The 13,985-nt window shown below is 41.3% G+C and overlaps 1 long non-coding RNA gene across 1 annotated transcript in view; it reads right to left on the bottom strand.

The window, feature by feature from the left end:
• The window catches only part of LOC132660754 (uncharacterized), a 71,860-nt gene that overhangs the window by 20,244 nt on the left and 37,631 nt on the right, over nucleotides 1-13,985 (bottom strand). The window lies entirely within an intron of this gene.

The raw sequence follows: 13,985 nt of genomic DNA, 5'->3' as shown, positions 1-13,985 counted from the left end.
CAACTTTTTCTCTGTCTGCTTTTCCTTCTTTATGCTACTGACGGCTGTAACCATTAACAGCCATGTTGGGCCAGGAAGTGCCCTTAAGACTGGAAGCTGGGCCTAAAGATGTACTAAAACTTGCAGAGGCCCCAGAAGCACAGGTGGAGCTGCCAGACCCGTCACGACACAGCTTCCTCCGAATTTACTTTCTTTCTTGACACGAAAAAGAGATCAGGCCCTTCTAGCTTTAGCCACTGGTTTTTCCATTGTATGCCTCTCTCCCTAACCTGCATTGATAGGACCGGTTACGGGTAGGGTGGGGCATGATCCCCACCTCCTGCCGCTCATGGCCTTGTACAGCTATCTCCCTTGCCTGTGGGCAAAGCCTGGCATTTGCTTCTGTCTAGTCGAGAACGGCAAAGGTGACGGGATGCACTTCTGTGTTTATATTACGTTCATAAGACTGTGTCTTGTTAGCAGAGTCACTCTAGAGATGGTGTCCCTAGCTTCCTGTGAAGAAGTGGCCATGCTGGCATGGTACCCACCTGGCACGGGGCTCAGGGTGGTGTCCAGGATCTGAGAGCGGTTGGCATCCAACAGCGGCAACAAGCCAGGGTCCTCAGTCCTACAACCGAAAGGACTGTGGCCACCCTGAGTAAGCCTGGAAGTGAATTCTTCCCAGCTGGCCTCCAGACGTTGACGCCACTTAGCCAACACTGTGATCACAGCTGTTGGAGACCCTAAGCCGCGAACGTGGGTAAGCTGTTCCCAGACTTTGGGCCTCCAGACACCGTGAGATAATGAACGTGTGCTCTTTTCAGACCCTGGGTGGGTGGGTGCCGCAGGAACTTGCTAGCACAAGGACTCTAGACTTCATCTGTGGGTCTCAAAAGCTTCTTGTGGTTGCCGTTTGCCTTAGCCTATGAGTTTATGACTTCATTATCTTGCAGAATGTGTGGATGTGGAGTTCACAGTTACTTGGCTTCACCTAAAATATAACAAATATTAAATAAACATTAAAAAGTGAAAGTGTGATCTTTATCCCCAAGAAGTCTGTGAAATGCTCTTGCATGCTCTCTAACGCCATCACCAAGTGCGGGCAGGAAAGTCGCCAGGGCCCGTTCAGTCTCGAGAACAACAGCAGGTGAGACCCTCCTTTTCTTGGCACAATATGCCACACAAATGCGATGCTGGACAAAAAGTGGGCGTTCTGAATCAATGCACTTTTTATACTTAAAAAGGAAAAAGCAAAAAAAACACAGATTCACTTCTCCCCGGAGACAGGATACAGACAAGTAAACACTGAGATTTTCAGACAAAAAGGCGCTGTGGAAGTGCAGAACGTTATTAATTAACATAGTTGTAAAATTTCAGGTTCCAAGGAGAGAAAAATCTTGGAAGCAATTATAAAAGTCATTATATAACATTTAGATTAAATAAACAGTTCTCTTAAGGAAAACAAAACATTGAATTTTCCTTTGATTTTCCAAATATGAGTAATCCAATTCGCTAGCTCTCACCTGACACTCAGTGGTATTGAAAAACTTGCAGATGACCCAGTAAACACAGAGCTCCTAACAATGTCACCCCAATCAAATGTATTGCATTAAATCAAACATAATTGCTCCCCGTGTCATAACAGAATAACATAAATGTCACAGAGGCAGAGGCAAAGGACATGCATTCACTTCCTCTTGACTTAAAAAGCAAATAAATTCTAAATAATAAAGCAACTTGTGAGCCAGTGCTTTCCCACAAGTTATTCTGGGGAGAACAGGCATGTATGAGAGTGATGGGTGTTTGTATTTAATTTTTTTTTTACTTTTCAAGAACTGGAAGTTCTGGGGCACCTGGGTGGCTCAGTCGGTTAAGCGTCCAACTTCGGCCCAGGTCAGGATCTCACGGTCCGTGAGTTCGAGCCCCACGTCGGGCTCTGTGCTGACAGCTCGGAGCCTGGAGCCTGCTTCAGATTCTGTGTCTCCCTCTCTCTCTGACCCTCCCCCATTCATGCTCTGTCTCTGTCTCAAAAATAAATAAACATTAAAAAAAAGACCTGGAAGTTCTAAGTATGTTAATTATCCACACTCTATGTCCCAATTAGAGACGAAATACATGAAAGGGCTAGTTATCAGTCCAATATTTATAACTAAAATAAATCTTTTGACATGCAGCTTAATTTTATAGGTTCAAAATATTTTTCCAACTAGGAATTTTACTACTACAAGTTTGTCTCAGCTATGACCTACATCAGTCTTCGCTTCCTCCTCCAACCTCTACCCCACCAAAAGCAACAAATAACTAGAAAATTTGCTATGCTGATCCTTAAATATTCCATATGATTCTTTGGAAATAAAATATTTTAATGGAAAAACGTGTCAGCCAACAACTGTACATCTTAATTCTGTTCCCTAAGCCTTATGGTTGGTGAGAAAGTCCTCCGCATCTGGTAACGGGTTAACCATCATTCTCAGCTGTCGGTGATGGTATAAGCTGTTAATGTTTTGTAACTTTGGGAGAAATTATGTACTGGGAGTGGAGGGGAAATAACGTGGTGTCTGAGCTGGTGGTGTTTGACTCATACCAACATAAGTGGGTCATGAGATTAATATTACAAAAATTAAATTTCCACATGCTTTTTTTTTTTTTTTATTTTTATTTTTATTTATTTATTTTTGGGACAGAGAGAGACAGAGCATGAACGGGGGAGGGGCAGAGAGAGAGGGAGACACAGAATCGGAAACAGGCTCCAGGCTCCGAGCCATCAGCCCAGAGCCTGACGCGGGGCTCGAACTCACGGACCGCGAGATCGTGACCTGGCTGAAGTCGGACGCTTAACCGACTGCGCCACCCAGGCGCCCCTCCACATGCTTTTAAGTTTCTGACAAATGATAACATATAAGCCTCATGTATTTTGTGCCAGATTACTGCTCTTTCCTGAGCTTGGGAATCTGGTCCCTTTTTAGCATGATGTTTTATGTTAAATAATTGTCTATATTAATGATAATAGTTAATTGTTAAGTCTTAATTTATAAGGAGTTTTTAAAAAGATCATGCCGACTCTTCAGGAGAAGGAGAATGGCTCAAAGATCCTAAAGTGGAAAATAACAAAAACAAAAATGAAAATGAAAACACCTCAAAAAAAAGAATTCAGGAACATAGGTCAAGGACAGTGTGCTTATGAGAGAGAAAGGGAAGTTCAAAGAATGACAGCTGGGGACCAAAAGGGGGAATCAGGCTGCAAGCTCAACCCACAGATTACATAGAAAGGTGTACACTCTCCATGAAAACTTTCTCTGAAAATACAGATAACATTGAATAGCATGTGGTAATTTATAGAGGAGTTTCTCATCCATTATCTTAAGCTTGAGAGTCATTCTGAACCTGTGTAGTTGGCATGAATCATTCCCGTCAAAGGCATTCATGGTCATACACTCATAAGTGGCTCCTCCAAGTGTTTTTTTTTTTTAAATGGGTGATTTTATCGTATATAAATGGTATCTCAATAGAGTTGCTTTTATTTTTTTTAATGTTCATTTTTGAGAGAAAACGACAGAGCATGGGGGTCGGGGGCAGAGAGAGAAGGAGACACAGAATCTGAAGTAGACTGTAGGCTCTGTGCTGACAGCTCAGAACCCACGAACCGTGAGATCAAGACCTGAGCTAAAGTCGGACGCTTAACCGACCGAGCCACCCAGGCGCCCCTTGAGTTGATTTTAAAATACAAGATCATGGAGTATTTTTTAAATGTCTTCTTGCTTACTGTTTTGAGAGTGGCCTCTAACATTGCATTTATTTATTTATCTATTTATTTATTTATTTATTTATTTATACTTCTGGTAGACCTTTTCTACACATTTATTCCGTGGAGACCCTGAAGGAAGAGGCCATGTTATCCATCATTGCATCTCACACAAAGCATGGAACACCATAGAAAGTCTATACTATTGTTCTTAGCAATGAGCCTAAGGCTTCACAGATTTCTGAGTGTGTGTGCATGCATAAATAAAGTGAAGGCACAGTAGAATTTCAATAAAATTCCAGAAAGAAACCCCTGCATGACTGCCAACATCTTGACTATATCCATGCTCATAATCATCCTACTTAATATGATAAGAGATGCAGGAAGGGCCTGGAGAGCTCAGAGCTTCACAGTTTGGGAGAGACTATCTCATAGGCCAAGTATGTAAGTAATAAATAATTAGCATAGCCTAATCTGAGTGTTCTTGAGCAGTGTTTCTCAAAGCTTATTGAAGATTTGTTAAAATGCAGATCCTATGTTAGTAGCTGCAGTCTGCACTTTCTAACAATCCCCAGGTGGTGCTGACATTTCCGGTTCCAGGTAGCTCACACTTTCACTGGCAAAGTTTCAGACTGGATACCGTGATCTTTCCACTACTACATGCAGTCTCCTCTCTCCTTTCCACAGCTGCTGTCATTTGTATCAATATTTTGTCACTTAAATATGTCATCTGTTGTGTTATTTTTTCTATTTTCTCACGTATAAATATATCACTTTTCAGTACAGCATCTGATAAAGTTCTTTTGAATAAATGAACTATATTATAGGAATCTGAAGGGTATAGTCTGTGTCATGTAAGCCTTTGATTTCTTCAATGCTGACAACATAGATTATATAGAATCTGAAAATCAAAATTAAAAATGTTTAAATAAAAAACTGGAATAAAGTTTGAGCTGATGGTTTTGGCTCTCCAGAGATATTCAGGAAAACAGGAAACAGTCCTGGACTGAGAAGAGACAGGAGTCTGAGGCAGAGTCAAAGAACAGGGCGCACCCCTAAGTCAAAGTCAAGACTCACAAGGCTCGTGAAGCTGAAACTCCACCTCTCATTACCCACCTGCTGTGGTTTGTCACCTTGATCGATCCTGACAATGGCAGAAGAGCAGTGAAGGCAGAGACCTTCCCATCAAGGTCTTCACCAAGACACATGACACAAGAGACTCTGTGCCCAAGTGAGGTGCCCAAGCACGACACACAGTCTCCTGACCCCTGGACAGCGTTACCCAGCGTTCCTGACACTGCCTCAAGTCTCAGTACTCGACCTGCCTGAAACAAAGATTTTATCCAGACACAAGGACACAATTCACCTTGCTGCCTAATCAACAGATTAAACAGTGACAGACACAAGGAAGACTGTGATTCTCTTATAACCTACAAGTCACGATTGTTTAGGATATCCTTCATGTAGTCTGGGTGGTTTGGGCTAAATTTAAGAGGGCTGTTGTGAAAGCATGTTGGACTACTCACAATGAGGACAAAACAAGGGATGAAGAATGAAGCTGTGATGTCATGGTCATCGGCCCAGGAAGGGACTTCCCATCTTAGCAAAATCAGGGGAGCAGTCATGTCACGCCACAGGTACAGAGAACTGGGGTGGACGGCCGGAGCTCTTGCCTCTTGAGCCACTGAGCAAACACTAATCAGAAGTTTGATTTTTTAAAAGTGTTGTAGTAGCTAATAATTTTTAAATTTATGACCTAGTTTTTCTACTCAGTGTGGAAATCATACTGGTTTAAAATGAACATACCCAAATGACTCACAAGATAAATTAGTCCCAGAAAGATGCACTGCCTAAAATGGACAAATGCTGAAAATGTTTACATTTTATGCCTGTGTGATCCATTAGGTGTGCTGCACAGAGCAGCATTTTCCTTTCTCGTAGGACATAAAAGCAAAACATCTTGAAAACAAAGCAATGATAAATAGTTATTTGGCAAGACGATATTGAAAAAATAAATAACCAAGTCAGTGATTCAGATGTTTTTTGGACAAACCTAAGTGCTCCCTTCAGTGATTCCAAGTTACTACTTGAAATATTTATATATTTATCAACTTGGATTTAGAGTTGAATCTAAGTTGGTAAATATAGTTTTAAGCCTCTATTTGCATACCGATATATGAAAGATGTAAATGTTTAAACAAAGAAGTATTACTTCCCTAAAATGGACTTCCCCCATAGATGTAAGGTGTCAGCAATATTATTAAATATAATTAATCAGAGTCTCTCATTTTAAGAGGAAATAGGACCATTCAAGTCATTAGTTTCTTTTTCACTATGAAATACAATAACCATTCTACATGTTGTAACTTATTTCAAAGAGAAGAGAATATACTATTTTTGGGGAAAAGACCATTTTGCTTTAGTTTCTTGGTTTGACAGCAATGGTGACCATCACCAAACATATTTCAACAAATTACACTGATGGCAATTCAAGAAAATGGAAAATAAGGCAAATTTAGACATAAGTAGATTTAAATTATCAATATTTTTATTAAAGAATAATAGGAAAAATCAACTAAGAATACATAGCCCATTCTCTATTTTTTAATTATTTGGAATAGTAATATTAAAGAGGTTTTACTGTATACAGTATTTTATGAATAAAGATCAGATAATTGAATGGGAATGCAAGCTGGTGCAGCCACTCTGGAAAACAGCATGGAGTTTCCTCAAAAAATTAAAAATAGAACTACCCTATGACCCAGCAATTGCACTATTAGGTATTGATCCAAGGGATACAGGTGTGCTGTTTCAAAGGGACACATGCACCCCAATGTTTATAGCAGCACTATCAACAATAGCCAAAGTATGGAAAGAGCCCAAATGTCCACCAATGGATGACTGGATAAAGAAGATGTGGTATACACACACACACACACACACACACACACACAATGGAGTATTACTCGGCAATCAAAAAGAACGAAATCTTGCCATTTGCAACTACACGGATGGAACTGGAGGGTATTATGCTAAATGAAATTAGTCAGAGAAAGACAAATATCATATGACTTCACTCATATGAGGACTTTAAGAGACAAAACAGATGAACAGAAAGGAAGGGAAATAATAATATAAAAACAGGGAGGGGGAGAAAGCATAAGAGACTCATAAATATGGAGAACAAACAGGGGTTTACTGGAGGAAGTGTGAGGGGGGATGGGCTAAACTGGTAAGGGGCATTAAGGAATCTACTCCTAAAATCATTGTTGCACTATATGCTAACTAATTTGGATGTAAATTTAAAAAAATAAAATTAAGTATTATGTTGGAAAAAAAAGATCAGATGGTTGAAGACAACTCTTACGAATATCTTTGTTTGAAATAAACTCCTTATATAAGAAAAAGAGCAAAATATGAGATTTTATTTGATTTTTTATTAAAAGAAGTTATTCTTTTGATAAATTTTCTATCCATTTTAATTAAAGTGGGTAGTTCTAAATTACTTTATATGATACTTGGCTAGATATTATCAGGCATTCATTAAAAATGAATTTGACAGGGGCGCCTGGGTGGCGCAGTCGGTTGAGCGTCCGACTTCAGCCAGGTCACGATCTCGCGGTCCGTGAGTTCGAGCCCCGCGTCAGGCTCTGGGCTGATGGCTCGGAGCCTGGAGCCTGTTTCCGATTCTGTGTCTCCCTCTCTCTCTGCCCCTCCCCCGTTCATGCTCTGTCTCTCTCTGTCCCAAAAATAAATAAAAAACGTTGAAAAAAAAAATTAAAAAAAAAATGAATTTGACATATCATTGATATCAAGATAAATATCTAGAAGGGAAAGGAGATTAACACAAGAAACTACAAGCAAAATGCTTAAATCCATAATGTAGATTCAATAATTAACATGGAAAACAAGAGAGAGATACTAGTGTGGCTGGTTTGATCACAGATAGCTTTCGTACAGATTAGTACCCAAATCACTAAGTTATTCTACCTCTGATCTGTTCTTTTTATAGATATGAATAATCTATTAAACCTACTTTAAGTTAAATTTCTCTTTCAAAGCTGACGGTATTCTGCATAGATCAAAGAGCCTCCTAACAACTCATGCCTCTGTATGGGAACCACCTAGTTAATCACCTGCTTAGTATGCGGAGCCGCTCTGGAGGTCCTAGACCACAGACGCCTCTCCAGCTGTTATTTGTCTCATTTGTTAATTCAAGCCTCAGTAGGACAAAGGAAATTCTGTACTTAATCATCCATTTTAATTTCCTGGATTCCCTTACTTTTGACTTGTTGATGGGAAGAACAATAAAGGACAACCTCTCTGGGTACCACACTGGCCTCCTCAGGCTCCTTAGTCAGCTCCTCCCTGCACCTTCTGCTATTCTTACTTTCACACATTCCTTCTTTCCTCCCTCTCTTCCTTCCCTCCTTAATTCCTTTTTTTCTCCCAAATCAAATACATGGCTGAGCACTTTCAGAAATGTGAGTTTGGGAACTGGAAAGGCAACAAAAAAGTCTTGGGAAAAGGCCCAGGTTTGAAACTCACAAACAGTTACCATTGAGATTCTACTATTCACTACCTGTTCTACTCTGGCCTGGTCTTCTCTTTCCTCATCTATAAAATGAAAATAATAACAAAAGTTTTTTATACACTTGATGTAAATATTAAATGATAAGACATATCTGAAAACACTCTTGAAACTTCAAAATCTTATACTGTTACGGAACCAGCTTGCAACGCTGGCAGAAAAACCAAGCGGCACTCAGAGATCTTGGTGGATCAGAGATTCACTTAACACCATTGGGCTCAGAGGAGACCATTTCTCCAAAGATCTGAGCCCAGAATGCAAGTGGGAAGGGTAATTTATAGCATCATCTTCTGCATTCGTGGAGGCTTTCGTGGCCGTGCGGCAAACAGGGCAGGAAGAACCCGGACGAGGAGTCTGTAAGCTAGGAATTAGAGCTTGTTTTAGTCCCGTCAGCCATCTTACGGTGCAAAACTTTACATATTTTCCCAACATTACAAATTAAAGAACTATTGTAAGTTGCATATGCCCTCAAAGTAGGTATTAATTGGCCCTCGATGCCTAGGATGTTTTTTAGGGTGCCCCATTTGCCTAAAAATGCCTGGAGTTGTCACTCTTGAAGTTTACTTTTAAGTGAAAGCTGGCAGGGAAAACCTTTTAAGATTCATAAGTAAACTTAAAAATTTTCAACAATGTTGTCTATGAAAAGGCAACCTATCTGCTTACTAACATATTAGGAGTGGTTTTTTATCAATTCAGAATAAAGAGCAGATTCTGAAAACATAAAATGGAATTAGGTATTGATGTAAGAGCGAGAAGGGTGGCAGGTGGGAGAGATTAAACTTAGAAGAGAAGCTCAAAGACCATGAGAAGACTCAAGATTTAAACAAACCTGGGAAGGAAAGGGGTGGGGGGTGTCCCAAAGACTCGGGCTTTGATTACAAACCACCTCCCACAATATAGTGTCACTGCCCGTTCACATGTGTGTCTCCCTAAATGAAATGCAAGCACCCTGCCAGCAAGAATTACATTTCCTGACCTCGTGCTTCTGTATATAACTGGCAAGGAACAACTAAGTTGGAGAAAAGTCTGTTTCTGTCTTCTGAGACCTGCCCTTCCATCCACCTGCCCACCATCTCATCTTTCTTCCCTTGTCACCTTCCGAGCTCCCAAGCACGTTTGGAGTGAACACCAGGAGGAGACAGTGCATGGAGTGCTGTCACCTAAGGGGAAGGAACGCAGGTCCTGTATAAATGGAAATTCACACATCTCAGCACCTAAATTTCACTGAAATTACTGATGTGGAGTACACTGAGGACTTGTTGCCCCTCGTGCCAAACTGAACTTGGGGCACAAAATAATCTGCTCCAACAAGATTTCAATCTATGAACGATTGTAGATGAGGATTAAAAATGGTCCGAGAGACCGTTCTTTTCCAGTGACTAGTTTCAGGAGTGTCCGTCCCAGAGAGCTCAGGCTCAGACTGCTTCCCCAGGCCAGGGAGGTGGGTGTGTCACAGTTTGTTTACCGGGTCAGAGGGGAGTTGGTATGTTTGCCGTCTAGTACCGTTGTGTGCATGGTTATTTGTTAAGTGTAATTAGCAGCGCCCCACAGCGAAACTCATTTCCAGCCACTGTGATATATGGGGAAAACGCCTGCAGCTTGGACAGACGCCATCCATGTGTCTTTCCTGAGGACAGCGATGAATGACTCTGGCTTTGAGCCAGGGTCACTGTCACTGGCATGCCTGGGAAAATGCTAGAACAAGTCATGATAAAGTCAACTTGTAAATGCATCTAGAAGAACATGGCTCTGTGAAGAACAAAGGTTGTAAAATTAATCTTGTATGCTGAAGTCCAGAGTGACATGAGTTGGGTAGTTTAAGAAGATCTGTTGTAGTTAAGTCTATAAGGCTTTGACCCTTCCTGCATGAAACCACCAACCCACGGGAAAACTAATGGAGATGAGCCAGGGAAACAAGAGTGTCCTCCTCTGCAGGGATCCAGTGAAATCATGCTGCAGACTCCACTTACACCGTATGTGGGACATCTGGTCACAGAGGGAGATGGTCCCAGTCAACCCTGCTCTCTGGTGCTACATAGGTACCTCCACACTGTCATAAGCAACATCTTAAGTTTAAAAACCCTCCTGTGACCACACTTCCTCCTCTGGCTCCATTTTTCTGATCATATGTATGAAAATTTCATTGAAAGCATTGTCCATAATCATTGTCTCCAATTCTTCTGTTGCATAACAAGCCGCATAATTAGCTGAGGCTGGTGTAAAATAAAAGTGTAGGGGCGCCTGGGTGGCGCAGTCGGTTAAGCGTCCGACTTCAGCCAGGTCACGATCTCGCGGTCTGTGGGTTCGAGCCCCGCGTCAGGCTCTGGGCTGATGGCTCAGAGCCTGTTTCCGATTCTGTGTCTCCCTCTCTCTCTGCCCCTCCCCCGTTCATGCTCTGTCTCTCTCTGTCCCAAAAATAAATAAAAAACGTTGAAAAAAAAAATAAAAAAATAAAATAAAATAAAAGTGTAGACCTTTTATTCAAATTTATTAAGAATTTCAAGACAGTGATAGCAGGGCATTAAGCCATGGGTAAAACTCTTCTGAAGGTGGGGCATTCATTGTCTGGGGCACCTGGATATCTCAGTCAGTTGAGAGGATTCTCTCTCTCTCTCTCTCTCTCTCTGCCCCTCCCCTGCTCACTCTCTCTCTCTCTCTTTCTCATTCTTCCTCAAGGGAAAAAAAAAGGTGGGACATTGTGTGACTGTATGGGTCGTCCATCCATGAAGCTGGCCTGCTCCGTTGTCCTCTGAGCCTGCTCTAATCAGGCTTTCATCTGCCACCAATTCCACTAACAGTCTTGTCAATGTCAGCAGTGGTTTCCACTCATTTAAACCTAATAGTCACTTCTCATCTTTACCTTCCTGGATCAATGAATTTAGCAGAGCGATTACTCCCTTCTTCTTGAAGCACTGTCTCTACCTCGTTCTTTATTTTGGACTTCTGACTTCCTTAACTACAAGACATGTTGCTTCAAGCCACTAAATCTGTGGTAATTTGTTGCAGCAGTAAAAGTAGCACATTGTCCTCATCAACACAGTCTCCATATGTTGGTCTGCCCCAGGCTCACACCTAGGACATCCTACTCCTCTATCTATATCCATATCCAAGTAGCTTTAAAATACCAGCTATCAAAATGAAAATCAAAACTACAATGAGTTATCACCTCATGTGTGTGAGAATCGCTAGAATCAAAGACAAGAAACAACAGGTGTTGGCAAGGAAACAAAGGGCAACCCTCTTGCACTGCTGGTAGGAATGCAAACTGGTGCAGCCACTCTGGAAAACAGTATGGAGGTTCCTCATAAATTTAAAAATAGAACTAACATGATCCAGCAATACCACTTCTGGCAACATACCCACAGGAAATGAAATCACTTTCTCAGAGAAATATCTCACTGCAGCGTTATTTGCAACAGCCAACGCATAGAAACAATGTTAAGTGTCCACTGATGGATGAGTGGGCAAAGAAGATATGGTGTGTATGTGTGGTGTACACACACGCGATGGAATATTATTCATTTATTAACAAGGAGGAAATCCTGTCATTGGTGATAACATGGATGGACCCCGAAGGTGTCACATCGAGTGAAGTTAGACAGATACTGTATGATCTCACTTACATGTAGAATCCAGAAAAAAAAAAACCAGAACTCTGCATCAAAGGCCAGATTTAGTGGTTGCCAAAGGTGGGGAGTGGGTTGAGGGATATGGGTGAAAGTTGTCAAAAGGCACAAACTTCTGGTTATAATATAAATCAGTTCTGGGTGTGAGGGACAGCATGGAGACCATAGCTAAGATTACTATACTATATATTTTAAAGTTGCTAATAGAGTAGATCTTAAAAGTTCTCATCACAAGAAAAGAAATTGTAACTGTGAAGTGATAGCTGTTAACTTCTCATGGTAATTATTTTTCAGTATCTGCATGTATCAAATCATTATGTTGTATACCTTAAACTAATATAATGTTACACATCAATTATATCTCAATAAAGCTGGAAAAGAAATAATAAAATAAAATACCAGCTAAGCATTGATGACTCCCAAATTCATCTCTCTGGATCAGACTTCTTCCCTAAACTCCAGATTATTATAGCCAATGGATCACTCGACATTTTTACGTAAGTGTCTAAAAGACATCTCAAATTGAACATGTCCCCAGAAACAGTAAATGATAGCTCCAGCTCACTTCCTCCAGTTTCGTGGGCTAAAAACCTCAGTTGTATCCTTGGCTCCTCTCTTTTTCTCTCCCTCCACCTGTTTGGAAATCCTGGGTCTCCAAAATAAATCCAAAATATAGCACTCCTTACCACCTCCCCTGCTTCCACTTCTGGATGGAGCCACCATCACGGTCAGTTGGAATATTACAACAGCCTCCTAACTGGCCTCCCAGCCTCTAACTGTCCCCCACAATCTAGGGTCAACCCCGCAACCAAAGCGGTTCTCTTACAATATTTGCAATGCAGCCTCACTTCTTTGAAAAGCTTTTTTAATGGTCTTTCATTGCACTCAACAGGCGTAATCCCTACAATGACCCAGGGGCTCTATGTGATTTGGGGCTTTGCTGCCTCTTTCACCTGCTCCCCTGCCCCCCACCACTCCGACTCAACCACTGTTGCTTCTGCAGCCTCATTGCTCGTCCTGGAACATTCTCAAGCAAGCTCTTGCCTCAGTGCAATGAAATGGAAATTCCTTCTACCTGAAATGGAAATGCACACATTCTGTCTTACTTTCTTCTTTCTTTCAGGTCCTCTCATCAGCTGCCATTTTATTCCTGTCACTATCCCTGAACACTTTCCCCATTCAACTCCTTGTCTTTTGTATCCCGTTTTGTCTCCATAGCTCTTTGGCCACGTAACACCCTGTACGCACACTTGCTTGTTTCTGTTATGTTTGGTACCTGCTACAAGAACATGGGCTCTATCACAGCAAGAGTACTGACTTGGTCTCTAGTATGTTCCCAGTGCCGGAACAGCTACTAGCTGATGGAAAACACTTGAAAACACTTGTTGAATTAAATGAATGAATAATGGCACAAAGCTAGTAGTACTGGATTCACCATTTGCCAATTTATTTATTTTTCCAATTTGGCAATTTCTAACTAACTTATCAGTGGAGATCCATGAATAAACCATAGCCCATCCCACATTTTGAAATGAAAACGAGAAGACTATTACTAAATTCTGAAATGTCCATTAATTTCAAGATAGCCTGTGACCACTGTGACCCAGAGGCTGGCTTGATGAGAAAACTAGCTAGCCTTCTCTCTCTCCCCTAAATGCACATGTCACGGCAGAGCTATCTTATAAATCAGGAATTTTCAACTGGAGGTGATTTTGCCCCCTGAGGGGACATTTGGCAACATCTGGAGACATTTTTATTTGTCACAACTGGGGGAAGGTCCTACTAGCATTTAGTGGGTAAAGGTCTAGGATGCCACCAAATATCCTATAATTCACAATCCTACAAGACAACCCCACAGGTAAGAATCCCATCTAAAATGCTGTAGTGCCAAGGTTGAGAATGTATATTCTGCTATTGTTTGGTAGAGTGTTTCTAAAATGTCAGTGCAGTCACACTGATCATAGTGTTGTTCTAGGCTTCTCTGTGTCTACTGATTGTCCTTGGACTTGTACTGTCAGTTGAGTCATGGGTGGGGGCTCTTCAACTA

The sequence above is a fragment of the Panthera onca genome, chromosome D1, assembly GCF_046562875.1.
Source record: "Panthera onca isolate mPanOnc1 chromosome D1, mPanOnc1 haplotype 2, whole genome shotgun sequence".
NCBI lineage: Eukaryota > Metazoa > Chordata > Mammalia > Carnivora > Felidae > Panthera > Panthera onca.
This window is presented reverse-complemented; position numbering and strand designations above follow the sequence as displayed.